The sequence below is a fragment of the Procambarus clarkii genome, chromosome 46, assembly GCF_040958095.1.
Source record: "Procambarus clarkii isolate CNS0578487 chromosome 46, FALCON_Pclarkii_2.0, whole genome shotgun sequence".
NCBI lineage: Eukaryota > Metazoa > Arthropoda > Malacostraca > Decapoda > Cambaridae > Procambarus > Procambarus clarkii.
The window spans coordinates 31,433,565-31,448,549 of NC_091195.1; the positions used below are offsets into that span (position 1 = coordinate 31,433,565).

Here is a 14,985-nt window from a genome sequence, read left to right on the forward strand (position 1 = left end):
GTGGCAGTATGATGCTTTAGTGACATTAGTTGTGAAATTATTTTAATGAGGTATTTATTGTGATAATGTATGTGTATGTATATACTGTATATTACCTCATCGGCACCATTACTGAGTGTTAGGCTTGAGAAGGTCCCCCGGGATCATGTCACAGAGCTTCAGGTAGAGTAGAAGGGAAGCTATGAGGCTACACTCAGTTATTCTAGAAAAAAAGGGGGAGGAAGTGAAGCAAACGTGACGTTATAGGCGAAATTCGCCCCCTGACATCAAAGCAGGGATATGGGCCAGCTGCAATGGCTTTGCAGCTGCGCTCAGGCTATATACGGGGAGAGAGTAAGGAGCCGAGGGGGTTATGTAATAATGGGATCGAGCCAGGGGGCTCCGAGGGAATATTTTGCAGGTACAGCGGTCGGGAAGGTGTGAATACAGGTGGACACACTCTGGGTGGATGGGCCTAGACCAGAGAGCTGTGAGGGATCTACAGCGTTCTGGGATTGGTGCCCTGGAACGAGACGTCAGCACAGACCCAAGGGAACATGACCCTGGGATAGGAATCTCCGTTGCTCTGGAGGCCAGGATCACGTTAGCTCAGAGCAACGATGGGACATTGACAACATTCACCAGGCTGGACAGCCTGGGTTTTGTCTGGGTCATGGAGGATCTATGACCTAGCAACCATGCGACACGAAGACAAGAGAGGTGATGCTGCCAATTGTGGAGGAGGCCAGTGAAACATTGTGTGATCATTGTAAGGCTTATGTCAACAGTACAGGGCAAGATGTTAAATTATAATTAACTTATTACTAAGGATGAAGAACCTAAGATATATATGTGTTGTGTATATATTAAAGACTAGTGTCATTTCTGTTTAAGTGCCAGCATTCTGGTCCATGTAATTTTATGGTTAGGTTTGTATGTAATTATATGTCAGCAGTTTAGGTATATGTGCATTGTTGGATTTGGGAAAAATTATTACAGACTATTTTACCTGTGCTATGATGTGAATATAATGTATATGTTGGAGAAGTGTTGTGAGTCATGTCGGGGAAAATTTTAATTTATTTCATCGTGTGTATGATGAACTTTTTTGATGATTTTTTAGTTGTACACATATGGTGGGTGCATCCTCCAGGTCCTTGCACTAATGGAACCATTGCAATGATGCATATGGGGACATATGCGTGTTTAAGGAGGGGAGTGGTGTTGTAATCCACAAGTTAGTAGGAATTATTAGCTAGAGGATCATTACTACAACACTTAACGAATGATGATTGGAAGTGCATGTAAGTAGACAGACTATGGATCACATATCTAAGAAAGGTCAATGGATTAAGATCGAAGCTGTTTAGCCAAATTAATAATTCCTGGAAAGAGGAATTATTCTTCGTCAGGCTTCTAGGATCAAGGTTACCGCTCTAGGGATAAGGTTAATCGGATTATACCTTCCTTGAGAGGAGTGGTGAAATGTTTGAGGCCATGGCTGACTGGAGTCAGTCTGATTGTGGGAGTTAAACTGGCAAGTCCTCCGAGGTCTCCGTTTGCGGCAGCAGCGAAGTGTAGCAGACAGCTATGCGAGAGCCTGTTGTGATCTTAGTGACGAAGTTAAGTCTGCAGTATGTGAGTATTGAATGAAAGACTAACCGGGTGTGGAGCGTTGTAGTAATCATTCCGTATTAGGGACTTAGGCGGAAGTTACGAGTGTGGGTGGTGATCCCGGAGGTCAAGTGGTCTATGGGTATTGGAAGTGTATTGACCTAATAGAGTATGTTAATATGTATTTATTGCCAGAGTCTATTCTTTGTAATTAAATGACAAAACCCGACGGCCTTTAAATACCTTCCATATGTTCATTCATTGTGTTCCAGTACAACCGAGTGGTACGCCTCAAGGGTCTGGTGTGTGTAGAGTATAGGTGGTAGTAACGGTTGCTGAGGCAAGGTGTTATGTGTGGTGTAATCGCTGTGTTCGGAATGAACCGGGGTTCACCGTCACGACATATTTGGTGGCAGCGCAAACAGGTTTGGAACACTTTGAGAGATGAAGGAAGTGTGTTACTGGTTTAGTTGGTGAGGGAATGTTCGGGAATTGGTAGACGTCGGGTTGTGTTCAGGACGGTGGATATTGGAGTGAGGAAGGGAAGGTGTGTGGGCCAGTGAGTGGCCATAGTGGGGTGTGGGGCCAAGGTGTGTGGCCAAGTGGGGTGGCCACGTTGTGCGGCAGGGAAAGGTCCCCTAAGGGGTGGAAACAGTAGTGTGGGGAACTGATAAGTGACGTTGTTAATGGTGGCCTAAAATTATAAGTGATTCTAGTGAGATTAAGGGAATAAGGCCAAGTAAGGTTACTGTACGGTAAAGCGTCAAGATGGTTCATACACGAGCACATAAGGGGCGAGTAGCCATGACGGGTACAGGTAGTAATAGGGGCGCCAGTGGCCAGGCCACGAGTAATGTCGGTCAGGGTGAGAGTGGTGATAACACGGCGGCGTTGCTTACGGCGCAGGCGGCAGCGTCAGAGACAATTGGGCAGGTTGCACAGTGGTTGAAAAATGTGTTGTTTACTATCTATAAATGTGAAATTACTATCTATGAAATGTGTTGTTTACTATCAACACTACCACTTGAGTAAACATCCCATCACCACCACTTGAGTAAGCATCCCAACACCACCACTTGAGTAAACATCCCAACACCACCACTTGAGTAAGCATCCCAACACTGCCACTTGAGTAAACATCCCAACACCACCACTTGAGTAAGCATCCCAACACTGCCACTTGAGTAAACATCCCATCACCACCACTTGAGTAAACATCCCAACACCACCACTTGAGTAAACATCCCAACACTACCACTTGAGTAAACATCCCAACACTGCCACTTGAGTAAACATCCCATCACCACCACTTGAGTAAACATCCCAACACTACCACTTGAGTAAACATCCCATCACCACCACTTGAGTAAACATCCCAACACTGCCACTTGAGTAAACATCCCAACACCACCACTTGAGTAAACATCCCAACACCACCACTTGAGTAAACATCCCAACACTGCCACTTGAGTAAACATCCCAACACTGCCACTTGAGTAAACATCCCAACACTGCCACTTGAGTAAGCATCCCAACACTGCCACTTGAGTAAACATCCCAACACCACCACTTGAGTAAACATCCCAACACTACCACTTGAGTAAACATCCCAACACCACCACTTGAGTAAACATCCCAACACTACCACTTGAGTAAACATCCCAACACTACCACTTGAGTAAACATCCCAACACCACCAGTTGAGTAAACATCCCAACACCACCACTTGAGTAAACATCCCAACACTACCACTTGAGTAAACATCCCAACACTACCACTTGAGTAAACATCCCAACACCACCAGTTGAGTAAACATCCCAACACCACCACTTGAGTAAACATCCCAACACCACCACTTGAGTAAACATCCCAACACCACCACTTGAGTAAACATCCCAACACTGCCACTTGAGTAAACATCCCAACACCACCACTTGAGTAAACATCCCAACACCACCACTTGAGTAAACATCCCAACACTGCCACTTGAGTAAACATCCCAACACTACCACTTGAGTAAACATCCCAACACTACCACTTGAGTAAACATCCCAACACTACCACTTGAGTAAACATCCCAACACCACCACTTGAGTAAACATCCCAACACTACCACTTGAGTAAACATCCCAACACCACCACTTGAGTAAACATCCCAACACTACCACTTGAGTAAACATCCCAACACTACCACTTGAGTAAACATCCCAACACCACCACTTGAGTAAACATCCCAACACTACCACTTGAGTAAACATCCCAACACCACCACTTGAGTAAACATCCCAACACTACCACTTGAGTAAACATCCCAACACTACCACTTGAGTAAACATCCCAACACCACCACTTGAGTAAACATCCCAACACCACCACTTGAGTAAACATCTCAGCATCAGTAGCAGAGAAAATATTCCAACACTAGCAGTTGAATAAACATCCCAACACTAGCGGTTGAATAAACATCCCAGCTCCTGCAGGTAGACATCCTAACTGCAGCAGTTGGGTAAACTTCCCAACACAATCAGTTCAGTAAACATCCCAGCAACAAGAGTTTAATAAACATACCAAACACACTTCTTAATGTTTGAGTTTGAGGTTGTTTGAGTAAACATCCCCAACTCCCTAAAGTGAGTTGAGGGAGTAGTGTTGGAGAGGTGTCAAGTGAGTTGAGGGAGCAGTGTTGGAGAGGTGTCAAGTGAGTTGAGGGAGCAGTGTTGGAGAGGTGTCAAGTGAGTTGAGGGAGTAGTGTTGGAGAGGTGTCAAGTGAGTTGAGGGAGCAGTGTTGGAGAGGTGTCACGTGAGTTGAGGGAGTAGTGTTGGAGAGGTGTCAAGTGAGTTGAGGGAGCAGTGTTGGAGAGGTGTCACGTGAGTTGAGGGAGCAGTGTTGGAGAGGTGTCAAGTAAGTTGAGGGAGCAGTGTTGGACAGGTGTCAAGTGAGTTGAAGGAGCAGTGTTGGAGAGGTGTCAAGTGAGTTGAGGGAGCAGTGTTGGAGAGGTGTCACGTGAGTTGAGGGAGTAGTGTTGGAGAGGTGTCAAGTGAGTTGAGGGAGTAGTGTTGGAGAGGTGTCAAGTGAGTTGAGGGAGCAGTGTTGGAGAGGTGTCAAGTGAGTTGAGGGAGTAGTGTTGGAGAGGTGTCAAGTGAGTTGAGGGAGTAGTGTTGGAGAGGTGTCAAGTGAGTTGAGGGAGTAGTGTTGGAGAGGTGTCAAGTGAGTTGAGGGAGTAGTGTTGGAGAGGTGTCAAGTGAGTTGAGGGAGTAGTGTTGGAGAGGTGTCACGTGAGTTGAGGGAGTAGTGTTGGAGAGGTGTCAAGTGAGTTGAGGGAGCAGTGTTGGAGAGGATCAATTGAGTTGATGGAGCAGTGTTGGAGAGGATCAAGTGAGTTGATGGAGCAGTGTTGGAGAGGTGTCAAGTGAGTTGATGGGGCAGTGTTGGAGAGGTGTCACGTGAGTTGAGGGAGTAGTGTTGGAGAGGTGTCAAGTGAGTTGAGGGAGCAGTGTTGGAGAGGATCAATTGAGTTGATGGAGCAGTGTTGGAGAGGTGTCAAGTGAGATGAGGGAGTAGTGTTGGAGAGGTGTCAAGTGAGTTGAGGGAGTAGTGTTGGAGAGGTGTCAAGTGAGTTGAGGGAGTAGTGTTGGAGAGGTGTCAAGTGAGTTGAGGGAGCAGTGTTGGAGAGGTGTCAAGTGAGTTGAGGGAGCAGTGTTGGAGAGGTGTCAAGTGAGTTGAGGGAGCAGTGTTGGAGAGGTGTCAAGTGAGTTAATGGGGCAGTGTTGAGGAAACAACAGATGAGTTGAGGGAGCAGTTTTGGATGTGTGGCGGTTGGGTGTACCGAATGGTCCCTATCTCCAAGCCCAAGTGATAAGAGCTGCCCCGGCTGCCTCGCCCACAGACGTCACTTCCGTGGATGGCTCACAATAGTTCATCTACAAATCAAGCATTTTTCGCCATATGCAGTCAGATGGTTTATTTGAAAACAATGAATATACTTTAATCCTCTCTCCCTCCCCCCCCCCCAACCAAAAAATATAAATACGTTTAATTAAACGTATTTAATTAAACGAAACTTTTATTAACAGTTATTTTTGTTAAATTGTTACAGTTCAGGGTGCGGCCGTTGACGCATGCGCACTGATGTAGCTGAAGGCAGGCGTCATAATATATCCGGAGCTGAAGACAGACACGACTCAGAATATCTCAGGAGCTGCGCGTCAACTGGTATGTGCACCCATATTCACAGTATCATATTCTCACCTTTTGACATTATTTTATATTCATGTATTGTATGTAGATAGTGATCATGTGTAATTTAGTTTGAGGAAATATAAACGGTTTTGTTTATAACATTGTGTGTTGTTGGTAATTGGAGCCACGAACGACTGACTCGGTGTGACAGTGTTTATCTCTATTTCTCAGTATATATGTCTGGTGACCTTATATTATTTATATATCTTTCATTATTATGCACCCCATACTCACCCTGTGGGAGGTGGTAGAAAGGTTTACAGAGGGGTATAATAGGTACAGGAACTGAACCCCATTGTTCGTTTAGCTAAGCAAGTGACAATCTTTTGATGCTAGTTACACAATTGTTATTGTTACATACACACGCACATATATATATACATCCATGTACACATATACATATCAATAATCTTTTTATATCACGTGTTTCAACAAAAAAGCTCACAACTGTCTCTATACAAGGCACTTTACATCTATGGTGAGTCACGCAGTTACTAGTCTTGCTCCACACCCACCCAACTGTGGGGGGGGGGGCAGCTTTACAGTCATGTGCTCCACACCCACCCAACTGGGCGGCAGCTTTACAGTCATGTGCTCCACATCCATCCAACTGGGCGGCAGCTTTACATTCATGCGCAGACTGCACCTACAGTTAGCAAATTTTTGATACTTCGCTAAGATTCTTGGCCGTACAACATGATGAATACTTACACATTTCTGATAGATGATACTTACACATTTCTTGGACTACATTGATCGTGTTATCTCTGAATTCAGCGATTTTTTCTCAAATAGAAATTGTATTGGAGGGGATCTAAACATTCCCTCTAATGCGTTATGCGTGGTTTCCTCCAAGGCTCAGGGTCCCCCTTCTTCCAGCCAGAGGTGGTATTCCCTTCCTTTATATATATATAAATATATATTATATATATATAAATATATGTCAAGGCCTTGAAACTTTTTAATATACATGTATTGTTTAGCTACGAAAATACTGTTGGTAAGCTGTTAGTTAGGAACAGCCCTCGTAGTGATAATTGTGTCATTTATAAAATATCTTGTAAAGACTGTAATAAGTTCTATGTTGGGCAAACATCTAAAGATTTGAAATGTAGAATTTAGTAACATAAATACACTGTAAGACATGGCCAATTGTCTAATGCTTTGTTTGTGCATCTGTCAGAAGATGCTCACCAAATTGATTGGGAGATGGCTTCTTCAATAACGAATTGTAAAAGCACCTATACCAGAAACATAATTGAATCTGCTTTGATACAGATCACAAAAGAAAGTAATTTGAACATAAGCAGTGGTCTATATAACTTAGATTCATATTTAATAGATCAATTAAAGGGCGATTTAAGTAGGATCATTGGAACACATTTGTCTCACTAATTCATTGTATATATTTACTATTTTATGCTATTATTATCTATGTGTGGGCCTGTGTGTGGTTGCTGCATCAGATGGGCCAACGGGCTCCATCAGATGGGCCAATAGGCCCTCTGCAGTGTACACGTATTTTACCTCACCTCTCTCCACCATTCTCTCCTGCTTATTTATGTCCAGTACTCGATCTGTAAAATCACTCCTTCTGAAGATGTATTATTATACGAAATTACTTAAGGAAATTCCTGTTTCATTTTTCCTCCGTGGTCTGACATTGTCACATTTTTAATCACGTGTTTATTTTCGTGATACACACACACACACACACACATAGATATATATATATATATATATATATATATATATATATATATATATATATATATATATATATATATATATATATATATATATATTATTTTATATACCTAGACGGGGTATATAAATATATATTTATATATATATATATATATAGGTATATATACCACCTCTGGTGCAAGTTTAGGGACCCATTTTATATATATACACCATATACATATATATATTGGTGTATACTAGCAGCAGGTTTTCTTTTAAACATGTCTCGTTGAATATGACGGCATATTCTGAATTTACTATCATCTGATTTAGGGCTTCTATCCCTCTAACTATTTTCCTAGCAACAGGGCTTAGCTGAAAGAGGAGTTCTCCAAAACTCATTTTCGTTATTTCAAGGTGAAGAAAAAAGTGAATTACTATAGACTGTATCACACTTATTTATACAATTTGCACAACGTTTCGAACCTCCATGGTTCATTCTCAAGTGAAAAGAAATTACAGAACTCGTTGATTTATACCCGTACTGGGTCAGGTGATAAGACAATAAAGGTAAAAACAAGGGGGATACATAGGGGATAAATGGGGTCGAAGCACATAAGAACATAAAAAGGCGGCTTTGATAAAGCCGCCTTCAAACGCCATAGCAACTTCTAATTCATTTGACGTTTTGGAGGACGAGTGCTGTGGAGAGACTGTGGATCGCGCAAAAGGGAAAGCAACGAAGAGAAAGGAAGCGCAGGCCCCTCAGAAAGTAAAGGAAGTACCTAAGCAAACATTAGTTGTGGGAGATTCCCAGATAAGGTATTTGGATAGAACGTTTTGTGCTAGAGATAGGGGGAACAGGTTAAGGGTTTGCTATCCCGGAGCTGGCATTGGTGATATTATAAACAACATGAATGATATTATGGCTGGTAATGGGAACAATCCCATTATTTGCATTAGCGTGGGAGGAAATGATGTTGGTCGAGTCAGGAGTGAGGAACTGATTCAGAGGTATAAAACAGCCATAGAGTTAGTTAGGAGCAAGGGAGGAATCCCGATCATATGTGGCATTCTTCCAAGAAAGGGAGTGGGAAATGAATGGATATCGAGGGCACTTGGTGTCAATTGCCGGCTGGAAAGATATTGCAAATCAAATGCAATATCTTTCATAGACAACTGGGAACACTTCTATGGAAGAAATGAAATGTATGCTCGTGATGGGGTGCATCTATCGAGAGCTGGGGTTGTTGCTGTTGCGAACTCGCTAGAAGAAGTGGTTAGAGGTGTTTGTTTGGGTTTAAACTGTTAGTAGATAGAGGTATGGGAATTGATTTGGAGGAAGGAGGTAATAAAAGTACCTGTTTGTGGGAGAAAGGAATTGGCAAAACGATCAGGGAAAGAGAAGGTCCGCAAAATAACAATTCACTTAGGGTATATTACACTAACAGTAGAAGTCTAAGAAATAAAATTAACGAATTAAATGCTCTTGTCTGCACAGAAAAAATAGATATTATTGCACTTACCGAAACGTGGATGAATGTAGAAAATAGAGAACTATTAGCTGAATATCAAATAAATGGTTTTAAACTATTTCACACAGATAGATATATTAGACGAGGAGGGGGAGTAGCCATATATGTTAGGGACAATTTGAAATGTAGTCTCAAAGAGGGAATCAAAACTGAGCCACACACAGAAACTATTTGGATAGAATTATACGAAAAAGCAAATAATATTATAATAGGAGTAATATATAGGCCACCAAATTTAGACAGAATGGAAGCAAAGCATCTATGGGATGAAATATCTAGAGCATCTAGATCTAACAGTATTTATGTCATGGGTGACTTTAATTTTAGCGGAATAAACTGGTTGAACAAAACAGGGAATAGTGAAGCAGAAGATTTTCTAGAATTAATTGACGATTGCTTTCTTACGCAACACATTAAGGAACCAACACGGGAAAATAATATTTTAGATTTAGTGTTAACAAACAGGGAAACGCAAATTAGTGACATCGAAATAGGGAGTGAGCTAGGGAGCAGTGATCACAAAGAAATCAGATTTAGCATAGAATGGAATAGACCAGTAGGAGAAAATTCTGTTAAAGTGCCAGATTTTCGAAAAGCTGATTTTAATAGCCTAAGAAATTTTTTGGGTCAAATTGATTGGAAAGGCTTGGGTATGGGGTGTGGGCCGGTCTTGGAGCGAGACATGAACCCAGCGATAGGTGACTTAAATGGGGATTTCGATGTGGATTCAATATATAACTTATTTAAGAATATTCTAAACAAAGCACAGGAACGTAGTATACCATACAAATTGAATAGATCGTATACTAATGACCCAAAGTGGATAACAAAGAATTTGAAGAACCTTATAGGTAAAAAGAGAGCTTGGTACAAAAGGATTAAAAATGGGGAGGTCACTTTAGAACAGGAATTCGTACAACTGGTTAGAAATGTTAAAAAAGAGATAAGGAAAGCAAAAAGAAACTATGAAGTTCGCATAGCAGGGCAAGCAAAGACAAATCCTAAAGGGTTTTTTCAGTTATATCGTACTAAGACTAGGGAAAGGATAGGTCCATTAAAAACTGAGACAGGTCAAATAACAGATAGTGATGAAGAGATGAGTAGTATTTTTAATAAATATTTTGTATCTGTATTTACTAAAGAGGAACTTAACAATATGCCTTCAGCCGAACAAGTCTATGTGGGTGGGGACGAGGACAGGTTGACGAGTTTAGCAGTTACCAGGGAGGATGTTCTTAAACAAATAGTAAAACTCAAACCAAACAAATCCCCAGGGCCGGATGAAGTGTTTGCTAGGGTGCTTAAAGAATGCAAAGAGGAGCTTTGTGACCCACTGTCAACCATATTTAATAAATCAATAGAGTCAGGCAGAGTGCCAGAGTTTTGGAAAGTTGCTAATGTGATACCAGTTTTTAAGAAAGGAGATAGATCACTTGCGTCTAACTATCGACCAATTAGCCTAACGTCTATTGTGGGAAAGTTACTCGAATCTATAATAGCAAATAAAATTCGTCTTCATCTTGAAAAACATAAATTAATAATTGAGTCGCAACATGGTTTTATAAATGGCCGTTCATGTTTAACAAATTTGTTATCTTTTTATTCTAGCATTGTTGAGGCAGTTGATAGTGGTAAGGATTGCGATGTTGTATACCTTGACTTTAGCAAAGCTTTTGATACAGTGCCACATGAAAGACTGATTAAAAAAATAGAGTCTCATGGTATTGGGGGTGCTATATTAAGCTGGATTAGGGCATGGCTATACCAAAGGAAACAGAGAGTTAGTATAAATGGAATCAAGTCAGAGTGGGAAAATGTTGTAAGTGGAGTGCCTCAAGGCTCTGTCCTGGGACCTCTGTTGTTTATAATATATATAAATGATTTAGATTCAGGTTTGAGTAGCAACATTTGCAAATTTGCCGATGATACGAAAATCGGTAGGGAAATTAATTCGGAGGAGGACTCACTATCACTTCAAGTTGATCTAGATAGGGTTTTGAAATGGTCAAAGGATTGGCAGATGCAGTTTAATGCTGATAAATGTAAAGTTCTGAGGTTAGGTAATGATGATAGAGTTACAAGATACGAGCTAGATGGTGTTGTGATTGCGAAGTCGGATTGCGAAAGGGATCTGGGAGTTATGATTAGTAAGAATTTAAAACAAAAGGATCAATGCATAAATGTTCGTAATAAGGCAAATCGGACACTTGGATTTATTAATCGCAGCGTTAGTAACAAGACACCTGGTGTGGTTCTCAAGCTATATCTTGCTCTAGTTAGGCCCCATTTAGATTATGCAGTTCAGTTTTGGTCGCCATATTATAGAATGGATATAAATTCACTTGAACGTGTCCAGCGTAGGATGACTAAGTTAATTCCCCAAATTAGAAATCTTTCATATGAAGAAAGATTAACAAAGCTTAAGTTGCATTCACTGGAAAGGCGAAGAGTTAGGGGTGACATGATAGAGGTTTACAAGTGGATGAATGGACATAACCGGGGGGATATTAATAGGGTATTAAAAGTATCAACACAGGACAGAACACGAAACAATGGATATAAATTGGATAAGTTTAGATTTAGGAAAGACTTGGGTAAATACTGGTTCAGTAACAGGGTTGTTGATTTGTGGAACCAATTGCCGCGTAACATTGTGGAGGTGGGGTCCCTCGATTGTTTCAAGCACGGGTTGGACAAGTATATGAGTGGGATTGGGTGGTTATAGAATAGGAGCTGCCTCGTATGGGCCAATAGGCCTTCTGCAGTTACCTTTGTTCTTATGTTCTTATAAGAATAAAGGTAACTGCGAAAGGCCTATTGGCCCATACGAGGCAGCTCCTATCTACATACAAAGATTAATAAGGTGTAATTGGCCTGTTATGTTGAACAGTGTCTTCTGTGTTGGCATCGTTATGTTCTGGTCTTGTCCTTACTCTCATGGTGGGTAGAGTAAAGAGTTCCGTGATTTGGGTGTTCATGGTAGGTTGTTCTATTCTTAAGTGAATTGCTTCAAGAATTTGTAATCTTCTTGCATCTTGGGTTTTGTCTATTATACAGGTATTTTTGTTCAACATTTCTCTTTTTAGGGTGATGTCATGGGCTTGTCTCATGTGATTCCTGGGGGCACCGGATTAAAGATGACATGTCAAACGCCTCGTCAGCTTGGTCGACGTACTTATGTACTTAGATTGAAGGTTACATCCTTCGTGGGGGCAAGTGTACATGTATACAACGCTTGACTGCTGTAGAGGGTTCTCCGTCGGCTTCGGGCTGTTTTTGATAAGGAGTTCGAAGTCGTCTTGGTTTTGTAGAATATGATCAGGTCTATGGTTTGGTTAGGAGTAATGCTTTTTACTCCTTTTCGGATTATTTCTTTCATTATTCTTTCGTCTTTTTGTTTGTTCATTGTGCATTGTTGATTTCTAATATAATTTTATTTAGGTATTATGGTTTCTGTTCTAGGTTCTGGATTATACCATCGGTCAAAGTGTCTTCTTATAGCTGCGTTTATTTCCGCGTTGCTATATCCGTTGTTCACCAATACCTGAGTTATTCTTTCAAATTCTCTACTCACGTTGCTCCATTCAGAGCAGTGGGTAAGCCCTCGACGAATATAAGCATTGAGAACACTGGCTTTGTATCTTTGGGGGCACTCACTTCTACCGTTCAGGCATAATCCTATGTTGGTGTGCTTAGTATATACGTTGGAGCTTAAAGAGGTTCCTGTTTTTGTTATTAGTACATCCAAGAATGGCAGACTGTTATTTTCACTATTTTCATGTGTAAATCGGAGTACTGACTCTCTCTCTGGATGGCTTTTTAGATCAATTAGTTCGTCTGAGTCTTTTTCTATGACGAATATGTCATCTACATGACGGCAATATACAGTTGTTTTTTCTAAAAAACAACTGTATTTTTTGTGTTTGTTTTTGTAAAAATAAAAAGCCAACTGTATATTGCCGTTATGTAGATGACATATTGTATTATTGACATTTCTTCACCTTGAAATAACGAAAATGAGTTTTGGAGAACTCCTCTTTCAGCTAAGCCCTGATGCTAGGAAAATAGTTAGAGGGATAGAAGGCCTAAATCAGAAGATAGTAAATACAGAATATGCGGTCATATTCAACGAGACATGTATATATATATATATATATATGTATATATATATATATATATATATATATATATATATATATATATATATATATATATATATATATGTCGTACCTAGTAGCCAGAACTCACTTTTTGGCCTACTATTCAAGGCCCGATTTGCCTAATAAGCCAAGTTTTCCTGAATTAATATATTTTTTCTAATTTTTTTCTTATGAAATGATAATGCTACCCATTTCATTATGTATGAGGTCAATTTTTTTTTATTGGAGTTAAAATTAACGTAGATATATGACCGAACCTAACCAACCCTACCTAACCTAACCTAACCTATCTTTATAGGTTAGGTTAGGTTAGGTAGCCGAAAAAGTTAGGTTAGGTAGGTTAGGTAGTCGAAAAACAATTAATTCATGAAAACTTGGCTTATTAGGCAAATCGGGCCTTGCATAGTAGGCTGAGAAGTGCGTTCTGGCTACTAGGTACGACATATATATAAATATATATATATATATATATATATATATATATATATATATATATATATATATATATATATATATATATATATATATATATATGACAATGTCAGACAACAGAGGAAAAATGAAACAGGAAATTTCCTTAAGTACTTTCGTATATTAAATACATCTTCAGAAGGTCCGTACTTTCGTATTTAATATACGAAAGTACTTAAGGAAATTTCCTGTTTCATTTTTCCTCCGTGGTCTGACATTGTCACATTCTTAATCACGTGTTTATTTTCGTGATATACACACACACATATATATATAAATATATATATATATATATATATATATATATATATATATATATATATATATATATATATATATATATATATATATATATAACTGAAAACTCACACCCCAGAAGTGACTCGAACCCATACTCCCAGGAGCCACGCAACTGGTATGTACAAGACGCCTTAATCCACTTGACCATCACGACCGGACATAATGAGGTGATAGCCGAGGCTATTTGAACCACCCCACCGCCGGTACTCGGATAGTAATCTTGGGCATAGCATTTTACCAAATCACCTCATTCTTTGGGGCACACGTGAGGAACACAAATGCGAACAAGCCTGAATGGTCCCCAGGACAATATGCAACTGAAACCTCACACCCCAGAAGTGACTCGAACCCATACTCCCAGGAGCCACGCAACTGGTATGTACAAGACGCCTTAATCCACTTGACCATCACGACCGGACATAATGAGGTGATAGCCGAGGCTATTTGAACCACCCCACCGCCGGCACTCGGATAGTAATCTTGGGCATAGCATTTTACCAAATCACCTCATTCTTTGGGGCACACGTGAGGAACACAAATGCGAACAAGCCTGAATGGTCCCCAGGACAATATGCAACTGAAAACTCACACCCCAGAAGTGACTCGAACCCATACTCCCAGGAGCCACGCAACTGGTATGTACAAGACGCCTTAATCCACTTGACCATCACGACCGGACATAATGAGGTGATAGCCGAGGCTATTTGAACCACCCCACCGCCGGCACTCGGATAGTAATCTTGGGCATAGCATTTTACCAAATCACCTCATTCTTTGGGGCACACGTGAGGAACACAAATGCGAACAAGCCTGAATGGTCCCCAGGACAATATGCAACTGAAAAGTCACACCCCAGAAGTGACTCGAACCCATACTCCCAGGAGCCACGCAACTGGTATGTACAAGACGCCTTAATCCACTTGACCATCACGACCGGCGGCGAGTGCCGGCGGTGGGGTGGTTCAAATAGCCTCGGCTATCACCTCATTATGTCCGGTCG

At 40.8% G+C, this 14,985-nt stretch overlaps 1 long non-coding RNA gene across 1 annotated transcript in view; it reads left to right on the forward strand.

The window, feature by feature from the left end:
- Positions 1–5,745: 5,745 nt before the first annotated feature.
- Positions 5,746–14,985, forward strand: part of LOC138350677 (uncharacterized) — a 30,557-nt gene continuing 21,317 nt past the window's right edge. Inside the window, exon 1 of the long non-coding RNA XR_011222208.1 lies at positions 5,746–5,806. This is a non-coding gene — a long non-coding RNA (uncharacterized lncRNA). The remainder of the gene's footprint in view (positions 5,807–14,985) is intronic.